This window comes from Aethalodelphis obliquidens, unplaced genomic scaffold (assembly GCF_003676395.1).
Source record: "Aethalodelphis obliquidens isolate GAN/ISIS:26980383/991018 unplaced genomic scaffold, ASM367639v1 scaffold87, whole genome shotgun sequence".
Classification (NCBI taxonomy): Eukaryota; Metazoa; Chordata; class Mammalia; order Artiodactyla; family Delphinidae; genus Aethalodelphis; species Aethalodelphis obliquidens.
Window position 1 is genome coordinate 5,398 of NW_020838031.1, and position 22,401 is coordinate 27,798.

The following is a 22,401-nucleotide window of genomic DNA, read 5'->3' on the forward strand; positions in this document are numbered from 1 at the left end:
ACTACTGCTGCTGCTGCTACTACTACTATCAATACTACTAGCCCAGTGAATGGCAAATATACTACTACTACTGCCATTGCTGCTACTGTACTACTACTACTGGCCCACTGCCGGGCAAATCTGCTGCTTCTACTACTTCTTCTGCTGCCACTTCTACTGCTGCTGCTACTAGTACTACTATAACTTCTACTACTAGCCCATTGAATGGCAAATACTCCTACGATTACCACTACTGCTGCTACTGCTACTACTGCTGCTGGTACTTCTATTGCTGCTGCTGCTACTACTACTACTATTAGTTCAGTGCATGGCAAATACTACTACTATTACTACTTCCGCTTCTGCTGCTACTTCTGCTACTACCACTGCTACTACAATTAGTGAAGTGCATGGCAAATACTATTACTACTACTGCTGCTGCTGCTACTGCTACTTCTTATAGTACAGTTGCTGCTAATTCAACTGCTGCTGCTGCTACAACTACTGCTGCTGCTAATACTACTGCAAGCCCAGTGCATGGCTAATACTACTACTATTACTATTACTTTTTCGGCTGCTACTATTTCTACTACTAGTGCTACTACTAGTAGTCCAGTGTATATCAAATACTACTAATATCACTACTACTGCTGCTACTACTTCTACTGCTGTTGCTATTTCTACTAGTACTACTAGCCCAATGCATGGTAAATAGTACTACTATTACTACCTCTGCTGCTGCTGCTACTAGTGCTACTACTAATGCTACTATTAGTAGTCCAGTGCATTGCAAATTCTACTATAATTACTACTTCTGCTGCTGCTACTAGTTCTACTACTAGTGGTCCAGTGCATTGCAAATACGAATATAATTACTACTACTGCTGTTGCTGCTGCTACTACCGCTACTACGACTAGTACAGTGCATGGGAAATAGTACAACTATTGCTACTACTGCTGCTGTTTCTACTACTGCTACTTCTACTATCAATACTACTAATTCAGTGCATGGAAAATCTTCTACTACTACTGCTATTTCTGCTACTGCTACTAGTACTACTGGCCAACTGCAGGGCAAATCTGCTGCTACTACTGCTGCTGCTCCTGCCACTTCTACTGCTGCTGCTACCACTCTTCCTACTACTACTACTAACCCAGTGCATGGCAAATACTACTACTATTACCACTACTGATGCTACTACTATTCCTCCCGCTACTACTACTGCTGCTGCTACTTCTACTGCTGCTGCTATTACTACTGCTATTAGCCCAGTGCATGGAAAATACAACTTCTATTACTACTACTGCTGCTGCTGCTGCTACTACTGCTACTACAAGTAGTCCAGTGCATGGCAAACACTACTACTATTTCTACTACTGCTGCTGCTACTCCTAGTAATATACTACTGCTGCTACTACTAGTAGTACTGCTGCTGCTACTTCTGCTGCTGCTACTTCTACTGCTGCTGCTACTAATACTACTACGACTATTCCAGTTCATGTGAAATACTACTACTATTACTACTACTGCTGCTGCTTCTACTACTGCTACTACTACTATCAATACTACTAGCCCAGTGTATGGCAAATCTAGTACTAGTGCTATTGCTGCTATTCTACTAATATTACTGGCCCACTGCAGGGCAAATCTGCTGCTACTACTACTGTTGATGCTGCCACTGCTACTGCTGCTGCTACCACCACTACTGCTACTACTACTAGCCCTGTGCATTGCAAATACTACTACTATTACCACTACTGCTGTTATTACTACTACTGCTACTGCTACTTCTACTGCTGCTGCTACTTCTACTACTTCTAGTAGTCCAATGCATGTCAAATACTACTTCTATTCCTACTATTGTTGCTTCTGCTAGTTCTACTACTGCTACAACTAGAAGTCCAGTACATTGCAAATACTACTACTATTACTACTACTGCTGATTATGCTACTACTGCTACTACTATTATCAATACTACTATCCCGGTGTGTGGCAAATCTACTACTGCTGCTGCTATTGGTGCTACTACTACTACTACCAGCCCAGTGCATGGCAAACACTTCTACTACTACCACTACTGCTTCTACTACTACTACTGCTGCTACTACTACTACTGCTGTTATACATACTACTACTATCCCAGTGCATGGCAAATACTACTACTATTACTACTGCTGTTTCTGCTGTTGCTACTACTGCTACTACTACTGCTACTACTAGTGGTCCAGTGCATGGCAAATACTACTACTATTACTACTACTGCTGCTGATTCTGCTACTACCGCTACTACTACTGCTACTACTAATACCCCTACTACTAGCCCATTGCATGGCGAATACTACTACTAATATTACTACTGTTCTGCTGCTACTACTGCTACTAGTACTGCTACTACTAGTAGTCCAGTCCATGGCAAATACTTCTTGTATTACTACTACTGCTGCTGCTACTACTGCTACTACTAGTACCAATACTACTAGTGCAGTGTATGGCAAATCTACTAGTGCTACACCTATTACTGTTAATGCTAATACTACTACTGACCCACTGCAGGGAAAATCTGCTGCTACTACTACAGATGCTGCTGCCACTTCTACTGATCCTTCTTCCAATACTACTACTCCTACTACTAGCCCAGTGCGTGGCAAATACTACTACTATTATGACTACTGCTCCTAGTACTATTATTGCTGCTGCTACTTCTACTGCTGCTTCTCCTCCTACTACTATTACTAACCCGGTGCTTGGGAAACACTACTACTATTACTACTACTGCTTCTGCTGCTGCTACTTCTACTACTACTACTGCTAGTAGTCCAGTGCATGCGAAATACTACTACTATTACTATTGCTGCTGCTACTACTACTACTACTACTAGTCTGGTGAATTGCAAATGCTTCTACTATTTCTACTACTGCTGCTGCTGCTACTACTGCTACTACTAGTAGTCCAGTGCATGGCAAATACTACTACTATTAGTACTACTGCTGCTGCAGCTACTACTGCTACTACTGTCAATACTACTGGCCCAGTGCATGGCAAATCTACTATTGCTATTGCTGCTACTGCTACTACTACTACTAGCCCAGTGCATGGGAAATACTACAAGTGTTACCACTTCTGCTGCTACTACTACTACTGCTGCTACTACTACTGCTGCTGCTACAGTTGATCTGTGGTTGCCATTGTGTTATGTGGACCCTTATTATCAGTGAAACTCATAGCTCTTGATGCTGTGGTTGCCGTTCTTATATGTGGACCCTGCTTTCTTATGGGAGTGGTAGTGTTGATGCTGTGGCTGCCCCTTATATATGGGGAGACTGGTTTCAATGAGACTGAAAGCTCTTGTTGCTGTGACTGCCTGTCGTATATGTGGACACTGATTTCCAGTGACAGTGATAGCAGGTGAGCTGTGTTTTCACTTTTTATAGATGGACAATTATTTAATTGGGAATGATAGCAGTTGATATGTGGCTGCATTTGTTATATGTGAACACTGATTTCCAGTGAGGCATAGCCATAGATCTGTGGTTACACTTGTGAAATCGGTACACTGCTTTCCAATGAGATGCTTAACAATTGACCTGTGTTTGCACATGATATATATGGACACTGATTTCCAGTGAGACTGATAGCTGTTGAGTTGTTGTTGCCCTTGTTATATGTGGACAAATATTTACAGTGAATTGATAGCTGCTGATTCTGTGGGTACACATTTTAAATGTGTTCACTGATTTCCAGTGAGACTGATAGCTGTTGAAGCTGTGGCTGCTCTAGTTTTATGTGAACCATGATTTCCTCTAAGACTAATGTCATTTGATGCTGTGGCTGCCCTTGTTATATGTGGACCCTGATTCCAGTGAGACACATAATTGTTGATGCTGTGGCTGCCCTTTTTATACGTGGACACTGATTAACATTGAGACTGATATCCGTTGATGTTGTGATTGCCCTTGGTATATGAGGACACTGATTTCCAGTGAGGCTGATAGCCATTTACCTGTGGTTGCACTCTTTATAGGTGGACACTGATTTCCTGGAAACTATTAGCCATTGATGCTATGCTTTCCTTATTTATAAGTGGACACAGGTGTCCATTGAGATTGATAGCCATTTTGATGTGGCTGCTCTTGTTATATGTAGACACTGATTTCCACTGATACCTTTAACACAGGTTAAAGACTCATAGCCTTTAACCTGTGTTTGCCCTTGATATATTTGGATACTAATTTCACGTGAGACAGATAGCCATTGACCTGTGGCTGTCATTACATGTTGACTCTGGTTTCCAATGAGACTGAAAGCCATTGATGTTAAGTTGCCCATGTTATATTGGACACTGAATTCCAGTAAGACTGAGAGTTATTGAATTGAGGTTGCCCTTATTATATGTGGACACTGATTTCCAGTCAGACTGATAGCCTTTAACCTGTGGTTGCCCTTGTTATAGGTGAACACTGATTTCCAGTGAGACTAATAGCCATTGAACTGTGCTTGCCATCATCGAATATGGACAGTCTTTTCCAGTGAGATAAAAAGCCATTCAAGCTCTGGTTGCACTTGTTATATACAGACACTGTTTTCCTGTGTGACTGATAGACGTTGATGTTCTGCTTGCCCTTGTTATATGTGGACATAATTTCCAGTGATAATGATATACTTTTACTTGTAGTTCCCCTTGTTATATGTACACACTGAATTACAGTGAAACTGATAACATTTGATGCTCTGATTTTCCTTGTTATATGTGGACACTGATTTTCAGTGAGACTGATAGCTTTTGAACTCTGGTTGCCCTTGATATACTTGGACACTGATTTTCAGTGGGACTCAGAGCTGTTGATACTATGGCTGCACTTGTTATATCTGGGCACTGATTTCCTATGAGACTGATATCCATTGATTCTGTGGTTGCCCTGTTTATACATGGACCCTGTTTCCAGTGAAACAGATAGCCATTGATGCTGAGGTTGCTCATGTTATATTGGACACTGATTTCCAGTGAGACTGAGAGCTGTTGACTTGTGGTTGCCCTTTATATTTGTAGACACTGATTTCCAGTGGGACTGATAGCTGTTGATGCTGTGCGTGCCTGTAATATGTGGACACTGATTTCCAGTGGACAAGTAGATGTTGACCTGCAGTTTCTCTTGTTATGTGTGGACTGATTTCCAGTAAGACTGATAGCTGTTGATGCTGTGGGTGCCCTTGTAATATGTGGACACTGATTTCCAGTGGATGAATAGATGTTGACCTGAGGTAGTCCTTGTTATTTGTGGACACTGATTTCCAGTGTGTCAGCTAGCTGTTGACCTGTGGTTGCCCTTGTGTTATTTGGACCCTCGTTACCAGTGAAACTGATAGATGTTGATGCTATGGTTGTCGTTCTTATATGTGGACCGTCGTTTCCTGTGTGAGTAGTAGCTGTTGATGCTGTGGCTGCCCCTGATATATTGGGAAACTGATTTCCATGAGACCGAAAGCTGTTGATGCTGTGGCTGCCCATGTTATATGTGGACACTGATTTCCACTGAGATGGATAGCAGATGACCTGTGGTTTTACTTTTTTATATGTGGGCAATGATTAAATTGGGACAGATAGCAGTTGAAATGTGGTTGCCCTTGTTATATGTGGATACTGATTTCCAACGAGAAATAACCATAAATCTGGCTTACCCTTGTTACATGGGTACACTGATTTCCAGTGAAACACTTCGCCATTGACCTGTGTTTGCATTGATATATATGGACACTGATTTCCAGTCAGACTGGTAGCTATTGAGTTGTTTTTGTCCTTGTTATATGTGGAGAAATATTTACAGTGAGATGCTAGTCGCTGTTTCTGTGCATACTCATTTTAATTGTGTTCTCTGATTCCAGGGTTTCTGATAGCTGTTGAGTCTGTGGCTGCTGTTGTCATATGTGAAGCATGATTTCCTCTAAGACTGATATATTTGATGCTGTGGCTGTCCATTTTATATGTGGACACTGATTAACATTGAGACTGATATCTGTTGATGGTGTGGTTGCCCTTGTTTAATGAGGACACTGATTTCCAGTGTGACTGATAGCACTTGATGCAGAGGTTGCCCTTGTTATATGTGGACACTAATTTTCAGTGAGACTGATATCCGCTGATGATGTGGTTGCCCTGGTTATATACTGACACTGATTTCCAGTGGGATTGATAGCTTTTGTCCTGTGGTTACCCTTGATATACCTGGACAGTAATTTCTATTGGGACTCAGAGTGGTTGATAATTTGGTTGCACTTGTTATATGTGACCACTGATTTCCAGTGAGGCTGATACAGTTGATTCTGTGGTTACCCTTGTTATATATGGACACTGATCTCCAGTGAGAATGAAAGCCATTGACCGGTGGTTGCCCATGGTATACTTGGACACTGATTTCCAACGTGACAGAGCCATTGATACTGTCAGTGGCCTTGTTATATGTGGACACAGATTTCCAGTGAGACTGGTAGACGTTGCTCTGTGATAGCCATTGTTATATGTGAACAATGATTTCCAGTGTGACCCTTAGCCATTGAAATGTCATTTAACTTGTTATATGTGAATACAGATTTCCAGTGTGATTGATAGTCATTGATTCTGTTGTTGCACTGGTTATATATGGACACTGTTTTCCAGTGAGATTGATAGCCTAGATTCTGTGGTAGTCTTTGTTATATGTGGACACTGATTTCTAGTGTGATGGATAGCTGTTGATACTGTCAGTTCCCTTGTTATATGTGGACACTGATTTCCAGTAAGACTGATAGAAAGCAGACTGAAAAATCACAAAACACAAGCCTTCAAGACACAAAGCCCTAACTGAAGCTGAACTCTAACAATGTGTGTGTGTGTGTTTTTGTGTGCACCTTTAAGTGTTCTATACATAATATACATAGATCTTATATAATAAACATATTCTATATCAAGAATTTATTATATAGAATAAGTTTAAGATAAATTATATATATATATATATTAAGGGCAATATGTATAATATATGTATTAGGTATCATAAATTTCTCTACTTAATACCTATTATAATACATATATATTATGAATCATACATAGAGATACAAATACGCATGCACTCATGCATGCACACAAGCACAAAGCACATGGTCACGGGAGAGAGGAATTGAGTAGAAGTCACAGGCTTTACCTAAGTCCATCTGTAGGCAAGGACCAAATCACAATGTCCATCCATTCTGGAGGGTTGGGGATTTCCACAAGGATATATGAATGGAGGCAAGAACACCAGGAGCCAATGCAGGGACAACCCACTCCGGAAGCTAAGAGGAGACATGTGGATGTGAATCTATCTGCAACTGGAGAACCTGGAATGTTGTATGACAGAGGGGTCAATGTCTGAAATTTCTTGAATTTCAGTCCTCCCTTGGCGGGACTGGGATGGAGACCAGAGGATGAGTGACTCTCCTGAGATCCCAGAGCAGAAGCAAGGCTCTTGCAGTTGGACTCTGTGCTAGGCCAGCCCCTGAGACAATCCTTCCTTCATTCAGTGTGCAACTTTTTTACATGTGATACCAGCTTATAGGTTTGACAGACACTGTAGTTGCTTCTTGGACTATCCACCTAATGCCTTCCTTAGGAAGTTGAGGCCAAAATGAGCACAACTTTGCAGATGGGGAGATTAAGGAAGAGAGGCCCATGGTTTGTACAGGGTCACATCCCTAATGACATGGAGGATGGCAGCCAGTTCTGAAAGCAGTCTGTCCACAGAGCCGGGGCCATGGCTCTTCCCATGTCATGTTTGTGTCACTCTTCTGGACCAGGGACACCAGGAGCCCAGTTCCGAGCTCATATGGCTGTAATCATGGCTCTGCTGTGTCCCCATTTGCTGGGGCTGTGACCTCACAATACGTCACAATCAGGGTGAGACTCCAGGGCTGTTGACATAGGGTCAGGTGTCACAAGAGTTACCTTGGGCCATTGTCTGGGAGTAACCCAAATACAAACCTGGGAGCCCCAGGCCAATCCTACAACCTGATGCCACCCTGGTAGCAATCTGTCCCTTGCCTTGTTGTGTGGAGTGATATTGGGGGTGGGTGTTGTGGGTGTTCCTGTACTGTGGGGTGGGTCTGCCTCCAGAATGGGCAGACTCGTGAGGGGTGAGAATCCAGGCAGGCCGGATACATCTACAGCCATGTCCAAAGCTTTCTGGTCCACAGAAAGACAGTCCAGGTGCCACCTTTAACCCGAGCTTATTGCCAAAACTCTAGGTAGGTCTCTTTTGTCCCAGCTGGATATGTGATCTGACCTCTGTCTGTGCCTGACCTTGGAGCAGATTTTCCAGTGGGCAGAAGAAGCAATGATAGTGGCCGGGTGGAACCCTGATTCCTCTGGTCTTGGCTGACACTTCTGCTGGTCACTGTCATGGTAGAGCCCCACATGGCAGGTCGACAACGAGCACACCGCTGAGGACAGCCAATGCCTCTCCTCGAGTGTTGGGCTGAGTCACACCAATGCGCACCCCACCCCCACTACCCACAAGGGCCAGTGCCGGCTCTGGAATGTGTGGCCCTGCAGGGATCTCTGTAACCAGGGCCCAGGACTCTTTGGGGCCCAATCTTGGGTTATGAAGCAACAGTAGCACAGGCGCATCTAACTTGGGCCATCATGCTAAGCTTCCCTCAAAGTCAGTCACAGGACCCAGAGCAGACCAAAGAAGAGCAAAAATGTCATCAGACTGGGGATGAATCCTGACACACAGGTTGAAATCCCAGAGTCTGGTCTTGAGTACATACCAAAGGCTGGCCTCAGACGACCCATCTGATGGACTGCAATTTGTCAACACATAACAAACAGAGGATTGGTCCCAATAGAGGGAATGTTCTGATGGAACCCCCATACCCCAAACCCCAGCCACCGAAATTTCAGATGATAGAGAAAATTACGCCAGGGAAGGAGGGGTAGATGAACAGAGGTACAGCTCACTGAGCTGAGGCCCATAGGGTCATGGCCTAGTCCTCCCCTTCCTGGATGACTCAGAGAGATGCAGAGAGAGGATGCAGGAGATGGCCACTTATTGCATACACCTACCTCTAACATTGGTACGCTTGCTACAGCATTCACCCAGGAAGGAAGGTTCTGACATAATAACGGCATGGAAGGAAGAAAGAATAATTATCTGACAGTGGAGGAAAGACTTCAACTGACCCAATTCTCTGCACAGAAAAGGCTGACAGTGACACTCTCCCAAGGGAAAACATAATAAAATAGAACAGAACTCAGAAAACTCATTTGGATAGCAGGATACAAACTTCTCTGACACTACAGAAGTTGCTTGAATTTCTCTACATACACAACACTATGTGATTGAGAAAGTAAGTGGAAAACCCTGTGAACAATGATAGTAACAACACAAATAAAATGCCTAGCAGACCCATATAACCCATGAAATACAAGACATGTAACTCAGAAAATGGGGGGAGAGAAACATTGATGAAAGAACATGAAGACAACACACGCCCAACATGGATTGATAGGTAGTGATCATGGACAGGAAGATTCTGTCTTGTGCAAATGATTCCACACTCTCAAAGAGATCTAGAGAGTCGATGTCATTCCTCTCAAAATACCCATGGATTTTCTCAGACAAGAACAACCAAAAAGTCCCATGTCTGTCTGAAAATGCAAAAGACCCTCAAGAGGGTCCATACACTCTTCAGCAAGAAATGCAGATTTCAGACACACAAGCTGCCTTAACTCTAACTATAGTGCAAACCTACCATCATCAAGACAGCATGGTATTGTCACACAAGACATCCACATAGATGTAAGGAAGAGAACGGAGAGCCCAGAAAGAAAGCCAAGCTTGTCCGATCAAAGAAGGTGAGAAAGCATGATGGTGACGTGATAGCCTGCGTAATGCAAGGTTCTGGGCAACCTGGACAGCACCATGCCTAAGAATCCACTGGATTCCATTCTCATACCACCGACAACAAGAACCTCACACCATATCAACTACTGCAATGTCAAATCTGAAGACAGGCCAGGCTTAGATAGGCAGTAAATAATTTGACCTCAGCCTTAGAAGCATTTCTAATGGATCGGTCTCCTCAGGCAAGGGAAACAGAAGTACAATAAAGGCATTTGGATCTCCAGTAGACTGAAAAGGGATTTTGAAGGCAAAGTTAAAGCGTCAGCTCAACAAAAAGGCAGCGGAGTGAAAGTGACAAAATATTGATTTGCAAACAATGAAACTGATGGGGTGGATCATCTGGAGAGAAGACTGAGAAGTCGCTAAAGGCAAGCCTTCGTGACACAAAAATCCCTAACCGAAGCTGAATGCTAACACTGTGTGTGTGTGTATATATATATATGTGCACCCATAGGGTACTATACATAATATACCTATAATACATATAATAAACATATTTTATATCAAGATTTATTATACAGAATAAGTTAAGTATACATATTTTATATATTAAGGACAATATGTATAATATATATATTATATATGATACATTTTTCTACTTAATACCTATATAATACATACATATGAATCATATATAGAGATACAAATATGCATGCCCTCACACACACACACATAAACCATAAGATCACAGGAGACAATTGGGTAGAAGTCACTGACTTTTCCGAAGTCCATCTGTAGGTGAGGAAAATATCACAATGTCCATTCATTCTAGAGGGGTGGGGATATCCACAAGGATATGTGACCTAGAAGCAAGACTGCTGGGAGCTAATGCAAGGTCAACACACCCCAGAGAACAAGAGGACACATGTTGGCATGAATATACCTTCAACTGGAGGACCTGGAAGGTTGTATGGCTGAGGGGTCATGGTCTGTTTTTTCTTAACCTTCAGCCCTCACTCTGCAGGACAGGGGTGTAGCCCAGAGGATGAGTGACACTCCCGAGATTCCAGAGAAATCCCAAGCACATTTCAGCTGGATTCAGTGCTAAGCCACCCCTGAGACAATCCTTCCTTGGTTCAGTGTGCCCCTGTGCTCCATGTGATACCAGCCTACAGGTTTGATAGGCACTGTAGGTGCTTCTAGGGCTATCCCGCCTAATGCCTTCCTTAGGAAGTCAATGCGAAAATGAGCGACACTTTGAAGATGGGGAAATTCTGGAGAAGAGGCCCATGGTTTCTACAGGGCCAAATCCCTGATGACCTGGAGGAGGGCAGCTGCTTCTTAAAGCAGCTGTGTCCACAGAGCCAGGGACATGGCTCTTCCCTTGCCATGTTTATGTCACTGTTCTGGTCCAGGGACCCAAGGAAGTGACCTAAATTGCCTGGCAATAGACCAACAGAAATGGAAGCTGGAGAATGAGGCATCGACATCTTAGAGGAACTCACTATGCAGCTCACTTGCCTGTAAACATGGCTCTGCTGTGTCCCCATGTGCTGGGGCTGTGGTCTCAGGAAATGACATAATCAGGGTGAGCCCCCAGGGCTGTTGACTTTTGGTCAGGTCTCACGAGAGTTGCCCTGGGCCATTGTCTGGGAGGAACCCAAAGACAAGCATTGGAACCCCAGGCCAGTCCACACACCTGATGCCACCCTGGTGGCAATCTATCACTTGTTTTGTGGAGTGATATTGGGGGTATGTGTTCCTGTCTGGTGGGTGGGTATACCTCCAGAATGGGCAGGTTCATGAGGGGTGAGAAGCCCTGTGGGCCAGACACATCCACAGCCATCTACCAATCTGGATGGCAGACATGAAGTGAGTCAAGGCATCACCTTTAACCCGAGGTTTATGCCAAAAGGTCTAGGTGGTACTCTTTGTCCCAGCTGTATATGTGATCCTACTTAGGACTGTGCCTGACCTCAGAGCAGAAGGTCGAGTGTACAGAAGAAGCAATGATAATGGCCGTGTGGGCCATGATCCCTCTTGTCTTGGTGGGTCCGTGTGCTGGTCACTGTCATGGTAGAACCCCACTTTGTAGATCAGCAAGGAGATCACTGATGTCAACACCCAATTCCTCTCTCTGGCTGTGGAGCTGAGTCTCACCAATGTGCACTCCACACTCACTACCCAAAAGAGCCAGCGCTGGCTCCGGAATCTGTGGCTCTGGAGGGCTGTCTGTAACCAGGGCCCAGGGGTCTACAGGACCCAATCTTAAGATATGAAGAGACTGCAACACGGTCTGATCTGACATGGAGCATCACGCTAAGCTTCCCCCTGAGTCACCTACAGGACTCGAAGCACAACAAGGAAGATCACAAATGTGAGCAGGGCAAGGATGAATCTTGACCCCACAGGGTGAGCTCCCAGAGACTGGTCTTGGGCACATACCAAAGGCTGACTTCAGACCACCCATCTGGTGGACTGTGATTTGCCAACACATAATGAAGAGAAGATTGGCCTCAATGGAGGGAAAGATCTGAGGGAATACCCACACCCCCCAACCTACCCTCAAAGGTTTCACAGATGATAGAGCATATTACGTCTGGGAGTGAGAGGCTGATAAATACACATACAGTTCACCAAGTTGAGGCCATGGGGCCATGGCTTAGTCCTGCCCTTCCTGAATGACTCAGAGAGATGGAGAAGTAGTAAAGAGATGGCCAGTTATTGCATACACCTACCACTAACACGGGTACACAGGCTACATTCATTCACCCAGGCAGAGGAAGTCTTGGCCATAATAAAGGCATGGAAAGAAGAAAGAAGAATTTTCCAACAGCAGAGGAAAGACTCCCTTTGACCTGATTCTCTGCACAGAAAATGCTGACGGCGACCCTCCCCCAAGAGGAAACAAAACAAAACAGAACAGAACTCAGGAAACTCAGTTCAATAGCAGGGTACAAACTTCACTGAAGCTACAGAAATTGCTTAAATTTCTGTACACACACAACACTATCTAAATGAGAAATGAAGGAGACATCTCCATGAACAATGATGGTAACAACACAAAGAAAATGACTACGAGAGCGTTTAACCCACCACCTACAAGACACCTAACTCAGAGAAAGGGACGATAGACACATTGATGAAAGAAAATGAAGATGACACATGCCCAATGTGGATTCATAGATAGTGATCATGGGCCAGAAGAGTCCATCTTGTGCAAATGATTCCACACTCTCAAGGAAACCCAGAGAGTCAATGCCATTCCTCTCAAAATACCCACAGATTGCCTCAGAAAAGGACAACCAAGAAGTCCCAAATCTGTCTCAAATGCAAAAGACCCTCGAGATTATCCATACACTCTTCAGCGAGAAATGCAGATTTCAGACACCGAAGCTGCCTGAACTCCAACTAGTCTGCAAAACCACCATCATCAAGGCAGCATGGTATTGGCACACAAGACATCCACATAGATGTAAGTAAGAGAATGGAGACCCTGAAAGAAAGCCAGCTTGTGTGGTCAAGGGAGGTGAGAAAGTCCAATGAGGACAAAATAGCCTGCACAATGCATGGTCCTGGGGAAACTGGACCACTCCCTGTCTAAGAATCACACTGGATTCCTTTCTTGTTCCACCAACAAAAAGAACCTCACACCAAATCGACTATGGAAATGTCATATCTGATGTCAGTCCAGTCCTAGAAGAAACCCATAGGCAGTACATTCTTGGACCTCAGCCTTAGAAGCATGTCTAGTAGATCTTTATCCTCAGGCAAGGGAAACAGAAGCACAATAAAGGCACTTAGGGCTCCAGTCGACTGAAAAGCGATATCGACAGCAAACGCAAAGCGTCTGCACAACAAAAAGACAATGGAGTGAAAGTAAGAAAATATTGATTTGCAAATGGTGAAACTGACGAGGGGGATCATTTGTAGAGCAGATCGAGAAGTCACAAAAGGCAAGCCTTTGAGGCACAAAAACCTCAACCAATGCTGAACGCTAACAGTGGGTGTGTGTGTGTATATATGTGCACCCGTAGGTGTTCTATATGTAATATACCTAGATTATATATAATAAACAAATTCTATATCAAGAATTTATTATATAGAATAAGTTAAGTATACATAATATATTTATTAGGGACAATATGTATAATATATATATTAAGTATCATACATTTTTCTACTTAAAAGCTATGTAATACACACATATAACGAATCATACATAGAGCTACAAATACGTGTGTACTCACACTCACACACATGTATAAACCACAAGTTCACAAGAGACAATTGAGTAGAAGTCACTGACTTTTCCCAAGTCCATCTGTAGGCAAGGACAATATCACAATGTCCATTCATTCTGGAGGGGTGAAGATATTTACAAGAATATGTGACCGAGAGGCAAGACTGCTGCAAGCAAATACATGGGAACCCACCCTGTAGAGAAAGAAGACACATATGGGTGTGAATCTACATGGAACTGTGGGACCTGCAAGGTTTTATGCCCAAGGGGTCAATGTCTGTTTTTTCTTGACTTTCAGCCCTCGCTCTGCCGGACAAGGATATAGGCCAGAGGACGAGTGACACTCCCCAGATTCCAGAGCAGTCCCAAGCCTGTTTCAGCTTGATTCCATGCTGGGCCACCCCTGGGACAATCCTTCCTTGGTTCAGTGTGCACCTGTGCTCCATGTGATACCAGTCCTCCATGTGATACCAGCCTACAAGTTTGACAGGCACTCTAGTTGCTTCTAGGCATATAAGGCTAATCCCTTCCCTAGGAAGTCGAAGCTAAAATGAGCACCACTTTCCAGCTGGGGAGATTCGGGAGGAGAGGCCCATGGTTTGTACAGGGCCTGATCCCTGATGACATGGGCGAGGGCAGCGTGTTTTGAAAGCAGCTGTGTCCACAGAACCAGGGCCATGGCTCTTCCCATGTCATGTTTGTCTCAGTGTTCTGGACAAGGGACCACAGGAAGTGACCTAACTTCCCTGGCAAGAGAGAAAAGCAGAAACTGGAACATGGGAAATGAGGTCATGAGGAGACCCTCATCCTAGATGAGACCGCTCCCCAGCACATCTGGCTGTATAAAGGGCTTTGCTGTGTCCCCATGTGCTGGGACTGTGGCCTCAGGAAGTTATACAAGCAGGGTGAGTCTACAGGGCTGTTGACATTGGGTCAGGTCTCTCATGAGTTGCCTTGAGCCATTGTACAGGAGGAACTCAAAGACAATCCTGGGAGCCCCAGGTCAGTCCACCAACTTGATGCCACCCTGGTAGGAACCTGTCCCTTGCCTCGGTGTGTGGAGTGATATTGGGGGTGGGTGTTCCTGTCCAGTGGGGTGGGTTTGCCTCCAGAATGGGAAGGCTCATGAGGGATGAGAAGCTGGGTGGGCCGGACACATCCACAGCCATGTCCCATTCTGGCTGGTCTGCATGGAGTGAGCCCAAGCAGCACATTTAACCCGATGTATATTCCAAAAACTCTAGGTGGATCTCTTTCATTCCAGGTGGATATGTGATCTGAGTTAAGTTGCGCCTGACCTAGGAATAGAAGGTTGAGTGAGACAGGAAGAAATTATAATGGCAGGGTTGGGCTCTGATCCCTCCAGTCTTGATGGGTCATTTTGCTGGTCACTGTCATGGTTGAGCCACATGTTGGATATCGGCTACGAGCTCACCGATGTGAACACCCAGTGCTTCTCCCCAAGTGTTGAGCCTAGTCATGTCACCCCACACCTCACACCCACTGCCCACATAGGTCACTTCTGGCTTTGGAATGTGTGACCATACAGGGTTCTCTGGAATCAGGGCCCAGGGGTCTATGGGGTCCAATCCTGTGTTACAAAGAGCCCTCAACACAGCCGAAACTTAACTGGGGCATGATGCTAACCTTCCCCCCGAGTAATTTACAGGATGCAGAGGACACCAAGGAAGATCACAAATGTGACCAGGCCAGGGATGAATCCTGAGCTCACAGGGTGAGATCCCAGAGCCTAGTCTTGGGCACGTACCAAAGGCTGGCCTCATAACACCCAACTGGTGGACTGCAATTTGCCAACACATAAAGAACAGAGGATTAGTCTCAATGGAGGGAAAGTTCTGATGGAAACCCCACCCCTCCAACCCCAGCCTAAGTACTTTCACAGATGGTAGAGCAAATTACGCCTAGGAGGGGGTGAGAGATGAACGGAGGTACAGCTCACTGAGCTGAGACCCATGGGGCCATGGCCTAGTCCTCCCCTTCCTGAATGACTCAGAGATGTGGAGAGGAAGGAAGGAGGAGAGATCCATTTTTGCATACACCTACCTCTAACACTAGTACACTGGCTACAATCATTCACCCAGGCAGAGGAAGGCTTCACCATAATAAAGGCATGGAAAGAAGAAAGAAGAATTATCTGACAGCAGAGGAAAACTCCCATTGACCCAATTCTCTGCACAGACAATGCTGAAGGCGACGCTCCCCAACGAGAAAACAAAACTAAACAGAACAGAACTCAGAAAACTCAGTTTGATATCAGGGTACAAATTTCACTGATGCTACAGAAATTGCTTGCCTTTCTGTACACACACAACACTATATGAATGAGAAAAGAAGGAGACAACCCTATGGACAATGACAGTAACAACACAAACAAAATACCTAGGAGACCATCTAACCCACGACATACTAGACACGTAACTCAGAAAACGGGAGGAGAGACACATTGATGAAAGAAAATGAAGATGACACACACCCAACATGGAAAGATAGGTAGTGATCATGGACAGGAAATGTCTGTCTGTGCAAATTATTCCACACTCTTGAGGAAATCCAGAGAGTCAATCAATGTGATTCCTCTCAAAATACCCACAGATTTTCTCGCACAAGGACAACCAAGAATTCCCAAATGTGTCTGGAAATGCAAAATACCCTTGAGAGTGTCCATACATGCTTCAGCAAGAAGTACAGATTTCAGACAGCCAAGCTGCCTTATCTCCAACTAGAGTGCAAACCCACAGTCATCAAAACAGCATGGTATTGGCACACAAGATATCCACATATATGCAAGGAAGAGAACAGAGAGCTCTGGAGGAAAGCCAAGTTTGTCCGATTAAAAGATGTGAGAAAGTCCAATGGGGACAAGATAGATGACACAATGCATGGTCCTGGGGAACGTGGACTGCTCCATGCATAAGAATGACACTGGGTCCTTTCTCTTGCCACCAACAAGAGCATCACACCAAATCGATTACTGCAACATCACATCTGAAGTCAGGCCAGGCCTAGATGAAACCCACAGGCAGTATGTACCTGGACCTCAGCCTTAGAAGCATGTCTAATGAATTGGTCTCCTCAGGCAAGGGAAGCAGAAGCACAGGAAAGGCAGTTGGGGCTCCAGTCGACTGAAAAGTGATTTCGATGGCAAAGGCAAATAGTCCACATGACAAAAACGAAAAGGAGTGAACGTGAGAAAACATTGATGTGCAAATGATGAAATGACAAGGGGGATCATGAGGAGAGCAGACTGAGAAGTTGCAAAAGGCCAGCTTTCGATACAAAAAACGCTAACAGAAGCTGAAACCTAACAGAACATGTGTGTGTATATATGGGCCCCTGTAGGTGTTCTATATATTATATACCTAAATTATATATAATAACCATATTCTATATCAAGAATTTATTATATAGAATACATTTAGGATACATATTACATATATTAAGGGCAATATGTATAATATATATATTATGTATAATAAATTTTTGTACTTAATACCAATATAATACATACAAATGTTGAATCATACATAGACATACAAATACACGTGATCTCACATGCACACACAAGCATAAACAGCAAGATCACAGGAGAGAATTGAGTAGAAGTCACAGACTTTTCCCAAGTCCATCTGTAGGTGAGAACCAAATCACAATATCCATTCATTCTGGAGGGGTAGGGATATCCAAAAGCATATGTGACCTGCAGGCAAGAATGCCGGGAGGCAATGCACGGGTAACCCACCACTGAGACCATGAGGACACATATGGACGTGTTTCTATCTGCAACAGGAGAACCTGGAAGGATTTATGCCAGACGGGTCAATACCTGTCATTCCTTGACATCAGCCCTCGCTCAGCAGGACAGGGATGTAGGGCAGAGGACGAGTGACACTCCCCAGACCCAAGAGAAGTCCCAAGCCTGTTTCAGCTAGATTACATGTTAGGCCAGCCCCTGAGACAAACCTTCCTTCGTTCTGTGTTCACCTTTGCTCCATGTGATACAAGCCCTCCATATGATACCAGTCTACTGCTTTGACAGGCACTGTAGGTGCTTCTAAGCCTATTCGCCAAATGCCTTCCATAGGAATTCAATGCCAATATGAGTGCCACTTTGCAGATGAGGAGATTTGGGAGGAGGGACCCATGCATTGTACAGGACCACATCCCTAATGACATGGATAAGGGCAGCCTGTTCTGAAAGCAGTATGTCCATGGAGCCAGGGCCATTGCTCTTCCCATGTCGTGTTTGTGTCAGTGTTCTGGACCAGGGACCCCAGGAAGTTACCTAACTTCCCTGGCAATAGAGCCCAACAGAAACTAGAACCTAGGGAATGAAGCATCGACATCCTAGAGGAGCCCACTCCCCAGCTCACATGGCTGTAATCATGGTTCTACTATATCCCCGTGTGCTGGGGCTGTGACCTCAGGAAATGTCACAATCAGGGTGAGCCTCCAGGACTGTTACCGTAGGGTCAGGTCTCATGAAAGTTGCCTTGGGCCATTGTCCGGGAGGAAGCCAAGCAAGCCTGGGAGCTCCAGGCTAGTCCACCAAGCTGATGTCACTCTGGTTGCAATCTTTCCCTTGCCTTGTCGGGAGGAATGATATTGGGAGTCAGTGTTCCTGTCCTGTGGGGTGGTTCTCCTTCAAGAATGGGCAGGCCCATGAGGGGTGTGAAGCCTGTTGGGCCAGACACATCTAAAGCCATGTCAACAGCTGGTTGGTCCACATGGAGTGAACCCAGGCAGCACCTTACCCAGATGTATATGCCAAAAACTCTAGTTGAGTCTCTTTCATCAAAAGTGGATATGTGAGCCGACCTAGGTCTGTGCCTGACCTTGGAACAGAAGGTCGAGTGGGCAAAAGAAGCAATGATAATGACTGTGTGTGTCCCTGATCACTCTGGTCTTGATGGGCCCTTCTACTGGTCACTGTCATGGTAGAGCCCCATGTTGGATATCAGTGAGGAACTCAATGATGTGAACACACAATGGCTGCTCCCGAGTGTTGGGCAGACTCACGCCAACGTGCACCCCACCCCCACTGCCCACAAGGGCCATCACTGGTTCCGTAATGTGTGGTCCTGGAGGGTTCTCTGTAACCAGGGCCCAAGGATCTATGGGGAAAAATTGTGGGTTATGAAGAGATAGTAGCCCAGATGGATCTGTCATAGAGCATCATGCTAAGCTTCCTCACGAGTTAGCTATAGGATCCAGAGCACATAAAGGAAGAGCAAAAGGTGAGGAGGCCAGGGATGAATCCTGTTACCACAGGGTGAGATCCCAGAGCCTGGTCTTGGGCACATACCAAAGGCTGGCCTCAGACCATGAAACTGGTGTCAACACATAACAAACAGAGGATTAGTCTCAATGGTGGAAAAAGTCTGATGGAAACCCCAATCCCTCAACACCAGCCACAGAGGTTTCACAGATTGTAGAGCAAATTAGGCCTGGGGTGAGGGGCAGACGAAGAGAGGTACAGCTCATCTATCTGAAGTCCATGGGGCCATGGCCTAGTACTCACCTTCCTGGATGACTCAGAGAGATGGGGAGGGAGGAAGGAGGAGACAGGCAGTTATTGCATACACCTTCCTCTAACACTGGTACGCTCACTACAATCATTCACCCAAGCAGAGGAAGACTTCACACTAATAAAGACACGGAAAGAAGAAAGAAGAATTATCCGACAACAGAGAAAAGTCTCCAATTGACCTGATTCTCTGCACAGAGGATGCTGACAGTGACCCTCCCTCAAGAGAAAACAAAACAAAACAGAATAGAACTCAAGAAACTCAGTTCAATAGCAGGGTACAAACTTCACTGATGCTGCAGAAATTGCTTGAATTTCTGTACACACACAACACAATCTGAATGAGAAAGGTAGGAGCAACCACGTGAACAATGATGGTAACAACACAAAGATAATGCCTAGGAGACCATCTAACCACGACCTACAAGACATGTACTCAGAAAACTGGATGAGAGACAAATTGATGAAAGAAAATGAAGATGACATATGCCCAACATGGAATGAGGGGTAGTGCACATGGACTGGAAGAGCCTGACTTGTGCAAATGATTCCACACTCTTGAGGAAATCCAGAGAGTCAATGCCATTCCTTTCAAAATGCCCACGGACTGTCTCAGACAAGAATAACCAAGAAGTCCCATATCTGCCTGGAAACGCAAAAGGCCCTTGAGAGAGTCCATACACTCTTCAGCAAGAAGTGCCGATTTCAGACAGCCAAGCACCTGATCTCCAGCTAGACTGAAAACCTACCATCATCAAGACAGCATGGTACTGGCACACAAGACATCCACATAGATGTAAGTAAGAGAACAGAGAGTCCTGAAAGAAAGAGAGCTTGTCCAAAAGAAGGAGGTGGGAAAGTCCCATGGAAACGAGATAGCCTGGGCAAAGCATGGTCCTAGGGAACCTGGACCACTCCATGCCGAAGAATCACAATGGATTCCTTCTTTGTGCCACCAACAACAAGAACCTCACAGCAAATCGACTACTGCAATGTCAAATTTGAAGTCAGGCCAGGCCTAGAGAAACCCATAGGCAGTACACTCTTGGACCTCAGCCTTAGAACATGTCTAGTGGATCAGTGTCATCAGGAAAGGGAAACAGAAGAATAAGAAAGGCAGTTGGGGCTCCAGTCAACAAAAAGTGATTTCAATGGCAAAGGTAAATCATGTGCACGATTAAAAGGCAATGGAACGAACGTGAGAAAACATTGATTTGCTATCGATCAAAGTGATGAGAGAGATGATCTGGAAAGCAGACTGAGAAGTCATGAAAGGCAAAACTTCAAGACACAAAAACCCTAACCAAAGCTGAACTCTAACAGTGTGTGTGTATATATGTGCACCTGTAGGTGTTCTTTATATAATATACCTAGATTATATATAATAAACATATTGTATATGAAGAAATTATTATATAGAATAAGTGTAACATACATAATATATATGAAGGGCAGTATGTATAATATATATATAATATATATCATATATTTTTCTACTTAATACCCATATAATACAAATGTATAATGAATCATACATAGAGATACAAATACGTGTGCGTTCACACACACATATATGCATAAACCACAAGTTCACAGGAGAGAACTGAGTAGAAGTCATAGACTTTTCCCAAGTCCTTCTGTAGGTGAGGACCAAATCACAGTTTCCATTCATTCTGGAGGGATGGGGATATCCAAAAGGATATGTGACAGGGAGGCAAGAATGCTTGGAGCCAATGTATGTGCAACCCATCCATGAGACAAAGAGGACACATGTGGACGTGAATCTACCTACAACAGGAGGACCTGGGAGGTTGTAAGCCAGAGGGGTTGATGTCTGTCATTCCTTGATGTTCAGCCCTCACTTGACAGGACAGGGATATAGGCCAGAGGATGAGTGACACTCCCCAGATACCAGAGCAGTCCCAAGCATGTTTCAGCTGGATTTTGTGCTAGGCCAGCCCCTGAGAAAATCCTTCCTTGGTTCAGTGTGAACCTGTGCTCCATGTGATACCAGCCCTCCATGTGATATCAGCCTGCAGGTTTGACAGGCACTGTAGGTGCTTCTAGGCCTATCCACATAATGCCTCCCCTAGGAGGTTGATGCAAAAATGAGTGCCACTTTCAAGATGGGGAGATTCGGGAGGAGTGGTCCATGGCTTCTACAGGGCCACGTCACTGATGACATGGAGGATGGAAGCCAGTTTTGAAAGCAGCTGTGTCCACAGAACTGGGGCCATGGCTCTTCCCATGTCATGTTTGTGTCAATGTTCTGGGCCAGGGACCCCAGGAAATGACCTAATTTCCCTGGCAATAGAGCCAAGAGAAAGTAGAACACGGGGAACGAGACATCAGCATCCTAAAGGAGGCCACTCCCCAGTTCACCTGGCTGTAAACATGGCTCTGTTGAGTCCCCATGTGCTGGTGCTGTGGCCTCAGGAAAAATCACGATGAGCGTGAGTCTCTAGTGCTCTTGATGTGGGTCTGGTCTCACATGAGTTGCTTTCAGCCAGTGTTTGGGAGGAACACAAAAACAAGCCTAGGAGCCCAGGCCTGTCCACCAACCTGATGACACCCTGCTAGCCACCTGTCCTTGCCTTTTGTGTTGAATAATATTGGACATGGGTGATGCTGTCCTGTGGAATGGGTCTTCTTTCAGAATGGGACAGCTCATGAGTGGTAAAAACCCAGTGGACCAGACACATACACAGCCATGTATCAAGCTGGAAGTACCATATGAAGTGAGCACAGGCTGAGCCTTTAACCCGAGGTTTATGCCT